The sequence below is a fragment of the Eurosta solidaginis genome, chromosome 3 (assembly GCF_040869045.1).
Source record: "Eurosta solidaginis isolate ZX-2024a chromosome 3, ASM4086904v1, whole genome shotgun sequence".
Lineage (NCBI taxonomy): Eukaryota > Metazoa > Arthropoda > Insecta > Diptera > Tephritidae > Eurosta > Eurosta solidaginis.
Window position 1 is genome coordinate 238,700,854 of NC_090321.1, and position 13,970 is coordinate 238,714,823.

Consider the following 13,970-nt stretch of genomic DNA (forward strand, 5'->3'; position numbering starts at 1 on the left):
AAAGCCACAAACTCAATACCTACATAGGGATCGTAATATAATACACACGTATTTACTACCTGCTACAGATCCAAATGTATCTTAACAAGACGTATCTTTCCAAAATGGATGAATGAGTGGAGTCGGACTGGTGCTTAGTTGTTAACGGTAGAATCGGAGTAGAGGTATATTGAGGAGACCGACATCTCCTAATCTCTTTCAGAATACCTGTTCATCGCAGTTTATTTCAAACAAAAGTATCAGCAATCACGGAAGCCGCAATTTTGATACGATAACACACCATCAACAGGGAAGTCTTTATATTTAGCGAAAGCCAAGCTGGAATCAATTCCATTGGATCGAACTCATATAATTCTGTCTTAACACAAAACTTTTGCCGATCACTTGACGAGATGGTCCAACAGAGCCGTCTTTATATCAAAGTATTTTGCAACCGAACTTGCAAGGCAGGACACAACCGAGCAGATTCTTCCTGACAAAGAACGCTTAGGTATAATACATCTGCAGTCTTGCCAACAATAAATGGCTGCAAAACCAGGGTACCTAAGCAAATCTGGCCAAAGTTGGAACTTAAGAAATCCTTTCACGTTAACACCCTAAGTAGGCATGTAATTTAAAAACGTTCAGGAGTGGAAACGCTTTAACAATGTAAGGCCGTCAAACTTTTGACACAGCACATCACAAAGTAGAGACGAAGCTCAACCTTAAACTCCTTTAAATTTATTTCATAGATCTCACTATTACCCTATTCCCACTTTTCAGCAGCTGCACACAGAAAAAAACATCGAAAGAATTATTTATTATGAAAGTCAGTCACAGCCAACCACTCACTTGCAAATAATCACATTTAAATTTTGAAATTTTAAGCAACCAAAAAATAAAGTAAATAGACGATGAATCAGCAGAGGCGAATCTCAATAAGAAAAATAATAATAATACATATTAAAGGTAAAAAAGTTTACTGTTAACTACATAAACAAAGTAATATAGGTAAAGTCGAATGCAGCTGTCCAAAGCAGCCGGCACGGTTACACATTTACTAAAGTAAAAGAAGAAGAAAAAGTATAACTTACAGAATCCTACAGCCCGAAAACATACAAATTAGACTTGGAGCAACAAGCAGCTGCTTTCAACTTAAAAACTTTCAAACTTTCAAATTTTTAGCAACCCTACAAACATTTTGAGTCATAAAAGACACAGAAAGGTGTTCTACTAAATTGGAATTTGCGCTCTTTATGAGCTCATTTAGGACTCCGAAATGAGCGTACTTGCCTTCTTGCGATGGTTGTTCGATATGAACCGAGTTTCATATATCATATGAGGCTAAATATGAGCCATATTTGACAGCTATTGTCGTCTTCAATAGCTCATTTCCGGTTTTTATTAGACTCCTTTTCGGATCCATTTATGAGCCTTATTTATATACTCTCGTTTTGGTTAATAAATGAAAAGTTTTCGGAATTGCAAATTGTGTATTGAGATTGCAAAAGGGAAGCCGGAATACAATTCCTACACTCGACTTTTATAAAAGAAAATACAACGAAATATTTTTTTATGGATTATATGGATCAGAAAATGAATGAAACACTTACTATGTTACGATGCAGATGACTTGAATTGATCAGCAGAAACTAAAGATGCAAAGTCCATTTTCATATAAGACATCAACAGCAAAAAACTTTGAACAAATGCTGTAATTTTAAATTAGTTTTACAAAACAAAAGTCTAAAGAAAAATATGAATATTTCTCCCAAGTTGCTTTGTTAAATCGAAACTCTACGCATACGGTTGAAAATTTTTATCATATACGAAGGAGTATTTTATGATATCTGAGTCTCATATCTATTATATATTTTGGACTCATTTTAGAGCCTGAAATTAGAAACGCTGCTATAATGCTTGAGGGGAATAAATAAAAAAAAAAAAAAATGCGGAGATGTATTTTTTTCTGACAAGGCATCACTTTTTAGACACAACTTTTTCTTCTTGCTTCCGAATTTAAACAAAAAACGGGACCGCTGCTGGCACATGGCCAAGAAATATGATTCAAGTATGACTCAAACTTGTTGGGCATTTTAATTTTTTTTTGCTTTTAAGCAATTGTTGGGGAAAGCATAAAATTTGCTACCTGACGGCATGGCAAAGAAATTAAGTGAAGAAGAATAAAAAATTGTACACAGCTTCCTCGCACAGCTGCCCTGCAGCTATGTGTATATATGTATATATATATGTAAACGCATATATATGCGTACATAGAGCTATTTGTGTTACGTGTCTAAAACTCATTCCCAAAATTCTTCGACCACAAGCTACTGACTAGTCTGCGGTTTTTGTTTTAGGCTTAAAACTACAGTTTCATGTACACATCTACATATACTTACATACACAACCGAAAAATCGTTAGCAAAATTAAGTATATGAAAACACAGGTGTCTGCAAGGCCAATGATAACCAGAGGCCTAGATATGCCGTTACCAATTTAGTATTGCAAATTCATGCTTCACACAAAAGATGCTGCTAATTTGATAAAAGACGACTAAAAGCTTTGTGGCATCAGCAGCTGTTGTTGATGAATTATTAATTGCAAATGTTGTTGTTTTATTGCACAATATTAACAAATGAAGTAAGCAATTAATTTTTAATCGTTCTATTGAAATTTTTATTTTAATTGTTATTCAGCATTTTCCTAGCTCAATCTCTTTGCTTTGATCTCCTTATATGGGTTTGGGTGATTCCTTTTGATTGGGCATATCCTCTGGGGACACCTGTAGATGCCTGAACGGGTAGTGTCGGACGAGTGCCCATTATACGGCTACTTTCGGAGAAATCCTCGTTCTACTTTTCTTTATATCCTTATGAGTATTGTTCTACACTTCCTCTTTGTGCCCCTACGGTAACAGACAGAAATATTTTCTTTATACCTGTATGGGTAATGCCGCATCGGTCCTCTTTGTATCGCTTCGGCCACTGTCGGACAGATTCGTTTCATACCCCTAAATAACTCTTTTCACTTCGTTTCTGTTAAATGCTTGAAATTGGCCTCATAAGTTTCAAATTCACTTGTTCAAACTTTACGCAAGAGGGTATTAAACCAGCCCCAAAGTAGACAAAAGAGACCAATTGCCGGCCAGTCTCTTTAGGAACTAATCTAATGAGTTTTTGCATACTTTACCGGTGTAGTTCAGCACAAAAAGCAGTGACTTAAATTAAAGTCCTCACCATTTTATGCTCATTGGAAGGGAATTTTATTTCTTACTTATGCATGCTCGTCGAAAATATTTAATCATACAAACAACTGAACGGCAGATAGGTTATCTTACTTTCTTTATGCTAATTTAGATCTATTGAATCACTTCGCAGTTGGTTCACAGGTCCATGCTGTATTTGAGTATGCAAGTAAGGTCAGCTCAAGCGTGTGTATAAAAGTTGGCAGAGATGGCTTTCCAGAGCCAGAGAGCTTCTCTTGTGACGTTTATTTTGAAGCGAAAACCTAATAAATGGGCCACTTCTGATAGTTATCACTTCTATACAAGTGATGCGGATCTCAATATCTACTTTCGAGTAAAAGAATCAGTTGGTTTCGCGGTTATATTGATGAAATTTTGGCGATTGGTATAACATTCGGATTTCGTCCAATTTTTTTCCACCTTTCCAGCGAGCGCAAGCCAAAAATTCAGAAAGTCGGTGAATGCATCTTCCTTTAGGTATGACCTCCTATATTGGCTCCCACTTTCGTGATCTTATTTTCGTTAAAATATTTTTATAACCAGTGTGCTTGGCACACAGAGTATATTATCTTTGATCGGATAATGATTTATTGTACAGGTATAAGGGAATCGAGATAGATATAGACTATATCAAAATCAGCAGTATCGAAAAAAATTTTATTGAGCCATGTCCGTCTGCCTGCCCGTTAACACGATAACTTGAGTAAAAATTGAGATATCTTCACCAAATTTAGTACCCGAGCTTATATTGACCTATAATAGATTGGTGTTGAAAACGAGCGGAATAGGATGATAACCACGCCCACTTTTTATATATATAATATTTTGGAAAACACAAAAATCCTGATTATTTGGTAAATAATACACCTAGAATGTGGTAATCAGGGATGGGCGTTATCAACAAATTTGAATAATCATTGACGAAAAAATAAAAAATAAATTTTTATTCATTATTCAAGAAAACTTGAGTGATGAATAAGATGTTATTTTTTATTCAAGCATTTCTTGAATAATGAATAACATTTTCTCGTTATTCAAAATATTCTGATTGATGATAACCGCTCATTCTTATTTTTGCAAAATTTGAATGAAGAGTTGAGTTATTATTCCTTATTTACAAAATATGGAATAACAATAAAATTTTAGTTTTTATTCAGTTATCCAAAAATAAAAAAATAAACCTTCGAGATGCCCTGAAAATATACCCATATGCATAACCAGTTCGTGTGTAGTTCTGAAGCTTCTTAGGGTAATATTGAGATGATTTTGGGGAGTATTCGTAGGGTTTTTTGGGGGCGGTAGGGGGGTCATTTCTGGGACACCCTGCGGATCCTCCCGGGGCCTATTGGGGTCCATTCCAGGGGCTCCCTCGCGATCCTTCTAGGGTTTTGGGGTCATTTCGGGATGACTTTTGCGACTCCCTCGAGGTCTTTTGGAGGTCATTTTGGCATGGTTTAGGGGAATACCACGGGGCCCTCCTGGGGTCATTCCGTGATCTTTTTGGGACTCCCTCGAGGTCATTTGGGGGTCATTCCGGGATGATTTTGGGGACTTCTTCGGGATCATTTCGGGTTGGTTTTGGCGACTCCCTCGGGGTCATTTCGGGATGGTTTTGGGGACTCCCTCGGGGTCATTTCGGGATGGTTTTGGGGACTCCCTCGGGGTCATTCCGGGATGGTTTTGGCGACCCCCAAATGACCCCGAGGGAGTCCCCAAAACCATCCCGAAATGACCCGGAAATGACCCCGAGGGAGTCCCCAAAGCCATCCCGAAATGACACCGAGGGAGTCCCCAAAACCATACCTGAATGACACCGAAATGACCCCGAGGTGGTCCCCAAAATCATTCCGGAATGACCCCGAAATGACCCCGAGGGAGTCCCCAAAACCACCCCGAAATGACCCTCAAATGACCCCGAGGGAGTCGCCCAAAACCATCCCGAAATGACCCCGAGGGAGTCCCCAAAACCATCCCGGAATGACCCCGAAATGACCCCGAGGGAGTCCCCAAAATCATCCCGGAATGACCCCGAAATGACCCCGAGGGAGTCCCCAAAACCATCCCGAAATGACCCCGAGGGAGTCCCCAAAAACATCCCGAAATTACCTACGAATGACCCCCAGGGAGTCCCCAAAACCATCCCGGAATGACCCCGAAATGACCGCGAGGGAGTCCCCAAAACCATCCCGAAATGACCCCGAAATGACCCCGAGGGAGTCCCCAAAACCATACCGAAATGACCACGAGGGAGTCCCCAAAACCATGCCGAAATGACCCCGAAATGACCCCGAAGGAGTCCTCAAAACCGTTCCGAAATGACCCCGAGGGAGTCCCCAAAACCATCCCGAAATGACCCCGAAATGACCCAGAGGGAGTCCCCAAAATCATCCCGGAATGACCCCGAAATGACCCCGAGGGAGTCCCCAAAACCATCCCGAGATGGCCCCGAAATGACCCCGAGGGAGTCCCCAAAACCATCCCGAAATGACCCCGAGGGAGCGCCAAAACCATCCCGAAATGACCCCGAGGGAGGCCCCAAAACCATCCCGAAATGACCCCGAGGGAGTCCCCAAAACCATCCCAGAATGACCCCGAGGGAGTCCCCAAAACCATTCCGGAAAGACCCCGAGGGAGACCCAAAACCATCCCGAAATGACCTACGAATGACCCCGAAATGACCCCGAGGGAGTCCCCAAAATCATTCCGGAATGACCCCGAAATGGCCCCAAGGGAGTCCCCAAAACCATACCGAAATGACCCCGAGGGAGTCCCCAAAACCATGCCGAAATGACCCCGAGGGAGTGCCCAAAACCATCACGAAATGACCCCGAAATGACCCCGAAGGAGTCCCCAAAACCGTTCCGAAATGAGCCCGAGGGAGACCCCAAAACCATCCCGAAATGACCCCGAAATGACCCAGAGGAAGTCCCCAAAACCATTCCGGAATGACCCCGAGGGAGAACCAAAACCATCCCGAAATGACCTATGAATGACCCCTAAATGACCCCGAGGGAGTCCCCAAAACCATCCCGAAATGACCCCGAAATGACCCTGAGGGAGTCCCCAAAACCATCCCGAAATGACCCCGAGGGAGTCCCCAAAACCATTCCGGAATGACCCCGAAATGACCCCGAGGGAGTCCCCAAAACCATCCCGAAATGACCCCGAGGGAGTCCCCAAAACCATCCCGGAATGTCCCCGAGGGAGACCCAAAACCATCCCGAAATGACCTACGAATGACCCCTAAATGACCCCGAGGGAGTCCCCAAAACCATCCCGAAATTACCCTGAAATGACCCCGAGGGAGCCCCCAAAACCATGCCGAAATGACCCCGAGGGAGTCCCCAAAACCATCCCGGAATGACCACGAAGGAGACCCAAAACCATCCCGAAATGACCTACGAATGACCCCTAAATGACCCCGAGGGAATCCCCAAAACCATCCCGAAATGACCCCTAAAGGACCCTGAGGGAGTCACCAAAACCATCCCGGAATGACCCCGAGGGAGACCCAAAACCATCCCGAAATGACCTACGAATGACCCATAAATGACCCCGAGGGAGTCCCCAAAACCATCCCGAAATGACCCCGAGGGAGTCCCCAAAACCATCCCGAAATGACCCCGAGGGAGTCCCCAAAACCATCCCGGAATGACCCCGAGGGAGACCCAAAACCATCCCGAAATGACCTACGAATGACCCCTAAATGACCCCGAGGGAATCCCCAAAACCATCCCGAAATGACCCCGAAATGACCCCGAGGGAGTCCCCAAAACCAACCCGAAATGATCCCGAGGAAGTCCCCAAAATCATCCCGTAATGACCCCCAAATGACCCCTAGGGGGTCCCAAAAAGATCACGGAATGACCCCGGGAGGACCGCGTGGTACTCCCCTAAACCATGCCAAAATGACCTCCAAAAGACCTCGAGGGAGTCGCAAAAGTCATCCCGAAATGACCCCAAAACCCTAGAAGGATCGCGAGGGAGCCCCTGGAATGGACCCAAATAGGCCCCGGGAGGATCCGCAGGGTGTCCCAGAAATTACCCCCCTACCGCCCTCAAAAAACCCCAAGAATACTCCCCAAAATCATCTCAATATTACCCTAAGAAGCTTCAGAACTACACACGAACTGGTTACGCATATGGGTATATTTTCAGGGCATCTCGATGGTTTATTTTTTTATTTTTGGATAACTGAATAAAAACTAAAATTTTATTAGGGGGACTCATGTAACCGTATAAATGCCTTATAAAGTGTGTAAACGTATAAATTTATCTAGTTTACGCACGAGCTTTCAAATTTTGTATGAAAAATCATTTACACAATCTGTATAAATTTACGCACACATTTCATTGTGTAAACGCGGTAAACTCAAAGGAATGCAACCTTGCAGGCATTACAGACGGCATTTTCATCAAAAATCTCCAACATCAGCAAGTAAATGCGTTTTAGTTTTGATTTTTCACTTAATCTTGGTATTTTTTAATATGTATAACAATCAAAAAAATTTTTTTGGAAATAATACAGCTGAAAAACAATCAATTTTATCAAGAGTATTACTAGGTGCGTTCATATAACCGCGTGGTAAATGGATATAATTTTACACCTTATAAGTTTATATGCTATCATGAGTCCCCCTATTGTTATTCCATATTTTGTAAATAAGGAATAATAACTCAACTCTTTATTCAAATTTTGCAAAAATAAGAATGAGCGGTTATCATCAATCAGAATATTTTGAATAACGAGAAAATGTTATTCATTATTCAAGAAATGCTTGAATAAAAAATTACTTTTTATTCATCAATTAGAAAATTTAAAATGATGAATAATTTTTTATTTTTTATTTTGATTTGTTTCATTTCAAAATGACTCAACCCTGGTTGTAATTTGACGCGTGGACTGATATTGAGACTATTGATAAAAATTTGAAAAAATTGTTTAAAACGGGCGTGACACTTCCCACTTGTGATAAAATCAATTTTACAAATATTAAAAATAAAATAAATGAAAGGCGCGATAACATCCGAAGAGATCTAAAGCCGAGATTCTCTTCCAATTTGCGCCGTGCTCCTATTTCTTTTTTCCTACAAATTGGCGGAATGGGACCTACTTGTTTTATGCCGACTCCGAAGGGCATCTGCAATGCAGATGAGTTTTCATTGAGAGCTTGTCATGGCAGAAATACACTCGGAGTGCTTGCCAAACACAGCCGAGGGGCGACCCTGCTTAGAAAAATTTTCTTCTAATTGAAAAAACGTGTTTCTAAAGTTTTTGGAGGTGCTTCTTCTGGGGCGTGAACCCAGGATCTTCGGTGTGGTGGGCGGAGCATGCTACCATCACACCACGGCGGCCGCCAAAAATATTCTTAATCATAAATCAAAAATCGTTCAACCTATCCTAACAAAATTCGGCGGAGAGGTTGCCTTTAGTATAAGGAATGCTTTGAAAACAAAAAATGTACGAGATCGGTTAAGGACCACGCCTCCTTTATATAAAGGATTATTGAAAGGGTCGCGGACGGATAAAATAAGCTATATCTTTGCAAAAAAGAGCTTTATATAAATGGTATTTCATTTCTCAAGTGGATTTATAAAAATAAACTTCAAATTTTGAAAATGGGCGTGGCACCGCCCCTTTTATGACTAAGCCATTTTCTATGTTTCGGGAGCCATAACTCGAAGAAAAATTAACATATCGTAATGAAATTGTGTACAAATATTTTCCTTATTGCAGAAAATATTTCTAGTAAAACTGGACGGGATCGGTTGAAAACCACGGAAATATAAAACAAGTTTAAAAGGGTCGTAGACTAGAATAATAATAATAAGCTATAACTTAGCAAAAAATGGGTTTGAATCAATGTTATTTCACTTATCAAGTTTTATTGTAGGAGGAAATGGGGAGACATTTTTTTTAAACGGGCGGTGCCACGTGCTATGTGGAAAAGTAATTTATCTGAAATGTACAAAGAAGCTCACGCTGAGTATATAATGTTCGGTTACACCCGAACTTAGGCACCTTTACTTGTTAAAATTGGAATTGACAAGTTCAGCGTATTTTCAAGATAAATTTGAGTTCCTGCTAGACACCCTGCTGCCGCTTTAGATTTTTCACAAAAAAAAAAAAAAAAACCGATGAGAAGAAGGTTTAACATGACTTCAAACGGTTTTTTATGGTAGAGAGGAGATTACTTCGAGCAACCCGGATTTGCTAAGTACAACCTCTAGCGAACAACTATCTTGCATACTATGTGCGACTAAATAATCAAACTTCACCTTTATTAGTCTTCAATTATACATGTACAGTTCTGCTTATCTGCATTATGATAACCCCATTCATCTCAAGACAAAATGAATGGTATGTTCAAAAGTTCAAAGCGTTCTAAAGTGTGCCCAAAAATTCGTACACCAATCCTTATTGCCTAGCATGCCGAGTTCATGAATTTCATATCCACACGCCCTCTCAAGAAAACATTTAATTAGTCGAGTAATGCTATTGATATATCAAATTCTCAAGATCGGTGACCGCCCTTGTAAAATCGCGGTAACGATCAGCTTAACTAGGCGTTGAGTTTCCGTCAAAATTTGTCTATCTAACTCTCAAGCTCTGCTTAATGCATTCACTGCTGCGTCTCTTGACTAAGTTCCGCAAACTTCTTTGAAATGGAAATGGAATCCCAGTTTTCCTGGATTTCATGACGCTGTGCATATCTTTATTTCTTTAAAGTTTCTTAAACACATTCTGGGCGGGAGCGAAAATTTTGGCATTTTATTTGTTGCATTATATTGGCATCACGAGAAGGACCATACATTTTTGCAGAACTTTTCATTCGAAAACTTCGCGGGTTGTCCCAAATATTCTAGATTTCGGCTATGATCTCGAGGCACAGATCTAGACAAACGTGATGAGAGCCCTATAGAGCGTGATTTATGTGCGTCGAGAGATCATTCCTCGCAAAGAAGCACTTGTGGGCAAAAGTGACATTCTGTTGAATTTCTAGATGGGCGTTTTTTTTTCGCTGTCCTTCACAGTTTCGAATTCGTGTTTATCCAGCAAACAGATGTGGCTAATAAGGCACGAGTGCACCAATCTTATTACAGAAATTGGAGATTACGCCGAAGGTTTCGAAGGGATCAAATTTTTTATCGATTTAGTCCAGATAGATAGTTTCATGGGATAACCGTTTCTATATCAAGCAAATGAATATAAACATCGATAAAATTCACTCCGATTACAACTTCAGCGGATACTGTATCCTGGACAATCAAAATAGCCTTCCGATTTTCTTAGAATGTTGAACGAAAATATAGTTTGAAAACTCTTTTCATTTATAATTTTTTTGAGCGTAAACAGATCAGAAGCTTCCATATTTTTCAGAATTTTACTCTACCAAGTGCTGCAAATTGTTATTGTAGTTTAACTTAGGTGGACCCGGAGTAGCAATCTTAGGTTAATAGCCACACAAAATTATACAGAAATCCATTAAAATTTAAATTGCTTCAGTTGTATTTAAAGAACCGCCTTAAGCATAAAATACTAAAGGCTTTCCTAAATACATAATGATGACCTTTTCACAACCTTTCTCTACAATCTTAAAGATAAATCAATAGCTCAATGACAGCTGAGCCAAAATATCAAATTTTTATATGACGTTAATGACGTTGATGAATAAAAATGAGCTCACACATACCAAAGCAAGAGGAAATGCTTAAAAGAAATTTACCCCTTCAAGCGTTTAGAACTGCTAAAGGTCTGTAAACCAAAAAAGCCCCCACTGATTGTAATGAGAACCAAATAATTTGTGGGCAAACTGAAAAATGGCAAATATTCTTTACAACTTTGGCTTATTGGCCACTTGCTGCTTAATGTGTTAAGCGTTATATAATGACTCTTCGACTTGTTTTTTTTGTGAAGAAGGGATAACCAATAAAAATCACTTAAAAAGGATAAAAAGGAAAAAAAGTATAAAAAATCTGCTCGCAACTTTCTACATCAATGATTTTTCACTTGTTTTTTTTTTTTTGTTATTTCGCAAAGGCATTAAAAATTGACTTTTTACAGTTGATTGCTAATAGCATTTTTATACCCAGCTGTACTTGTACACAGAGTATTATAACTTTGATTGGATAACGGCTAGTTGTACAGGTATAAAGGAATCGAGATAAATATCGACTTCCATCTATCAAAATCATCAGTATCGAAAAAAAATTTGATTAAGGGAAGTCCCTCCATCCGTCGATTCGTGCATCTGTCCGTCCTTCCATCTGCCCGTCTGTTCGGCCGTTAACACGATAACTTGGACAAATATTAATATATCTTCGCGAAATTCGGTGCATATTCCTATCTGAACCCAGAATATATTGGTATTGAAAATGAGCGAAATCGTACTATAACCACGCCCACTTTTTCGATATCGAAAATTTAGAAAAATGGTAAAAATGTGATAATTCAAAAACGAATACCGCTAAGCTAACGAAATTTGGTAGATTGGTTTTTAATGCAAAATATAAATTCCAAAAAATTTTTATGGCTGAGCTTAGAAAAAACTTTAACAAATTTTAAAAATGGACGTGGCCCGCCCCTTTTTTTGTTACTATTCACAAAATACTTCTTATGCCATAAGTCGAACAAAAATCTCCCAATCCAAACAAAATTTGGCATACAATTTTTTTTATAGCTAAAGCTGTTAAACTATATTTTTACCCGCTCAATTTCATTATTGGTAGCCTTTGTATCCTTTTTGCTTCTTTTGAACGAAAATGAGTTCCGTATAGAACCATATATGTGTTATTGCGTAGCCTTATAAAACTATTAACCACATAAAGCAAACAATATCAACGTTTCAAGTGCATAGCTGGGAAGGTAATGTTCGTTTTCATCCGAACTTAGACTTTCTTATTTTTTTATATTTGTCTGTAACGCAGACTTTGTGTGTACTTCAGGTGTTTCGTTGTGTACGGCAGCTGGGAGTTTTTAAAACTTTAGGCAATGGAAAGTAAAAAAAACAAGTAAGGAAGGTTAAGTTCGGGTGTAACCTAACATTACATACTCAGTTGAGAGCTATGGTGACAGCATAAGGGAAAATAACCATGTAGGAAAATGAACCGAAGGAAACCCTGGAATGTGCTTGTATGACATGTGTATCAAATGAAAGGCATTAAAGAGTATTTTATGAGGGAGTGGGCCATAGTTCTATAGGTGGACGCCATTTAGGGATATAGCCATAAAGGTGGATCAGGATTGACTCTAGAATTCGTTTGTGCAATATGGGTATCAAACGAAAGGAGTTAATGAGTATTTTAAAAGGGAGTGGGCCTTAGTTCTATAGGTGGATGCCGTTTCGAAATATCGCTATAAAGGTGGACCAGGGGTGACTCTAGAATGTGTTTGCACGATATGGGTATCAAATTAAAGGTATTAATGAGGGTTTTAAAAGGGAGTGGTGGTTATTGTATAGGTGGTCGCCTTTTCGAAACATCGCCATAAATGTGGACCAGGGGTGACTCTAGAATGAGTTTGTACGATATGGGTATCAAATTAAAGATATTAAGGTTTTAAAAGGGAGTGGTGGTAGTTGTATATGTGAAGGCATTTTCCAGATATCGACCAAAATGTGGACCAGGGTGACCCAGAACATCATCTGCTGGATACCGCTAATTTATTTATATATGTAATACCTGCCAAGATTTTAAGTGTTTTTTATTTCGCCCTGCAGAACTTTTTCACTTTCTTCTACTTAATATGGTAGGTGTCACAACCATTTTATAAAGTTTTTTCTAAAGTTATATTTCGCGTCAATAAAACAATCCAATTACCTTACCATTTTTCATCCCTTTTTTCGTATTTGGTATAGAATTATGGGCGTGGTCATAGTCGGGTTTCGTTAATTTTTCATACCAAGATAAAGTGAGTTCAAGTAAGCACGTGAACTAAGTTCATTAAAGATATGTCGATTTTTGCTCAAGTTATCGTGTTAACGGCCATGCGGAAGGACAGACGGACGACTGTGTATAAAAACTGGGCGTGGCATCAACCGATTTCGCCCATTTTCACAGAAAACAGTTAACGTCATACAATCTATGCCCCTACCAAATTTCAAAAGGATTGGTTAATTTTTGTTCGACTTATGGCGTTAAAAGTATCCTAGACAAATTAAATGAAAAAGGGCGGAGCCACGCCCATTTTGAAATTTTCTTTTATTTTTGTATTTTGTTGCACTATATCATTACTGGAGTTGAATGTTGACATAATTTACTTATATACTGTAAAGATATAAAATTTTTTGTTAAAATTTTACTTTAAAAAAATTTTTTTTTTAAAAGTGGGCGTGGTCCTTCTCCGATTTTGCTAATTTTTATTAAGCGTACATATAGTAATAGGAGTAACGATCCTGCCAAATTTCATAATGATATCTTCAACGACTGCCAAATTACAGCTTGCAAAAATTTTAAATTACCTTATTTTAAAAGTGGGCGGTGCCACGCCCATTGTCCAAAATTTTACTAATTTTCTATTCTGCGTCATAAGTTCAACTCATCTACCAAGTTTTGTCGCTGTATCGGTCTCTTGTAATGAATTATCGCACTTTTTCTGTTTTTCGAAATTTTCAATATCGAAAAAGAGGGGGTGGTTATAGTCCGATATCGTTCATTTTAAATAGCGATCTGAGATGAGTGCTCAGGAACCAACATACCAAATTTTATCAAGATACCTCAAAATTTACTCAAGTTATCTTGTTA

General features: G+C 39.2%; 1 protein-coding gene across 1 annotated transcript in view; it reads left to right on the forward strand.

Annotated features, from left to right (window-relative positions):
* sca (scabrous) overlaps nt 1-13,970 on the forward strand; it is a 246,299-nt gene that overhangs the window by 109,902 nt on the left and 122,427 nt on the right. The gene's annotated exons all lie outside the window — the stretch shown is intronic.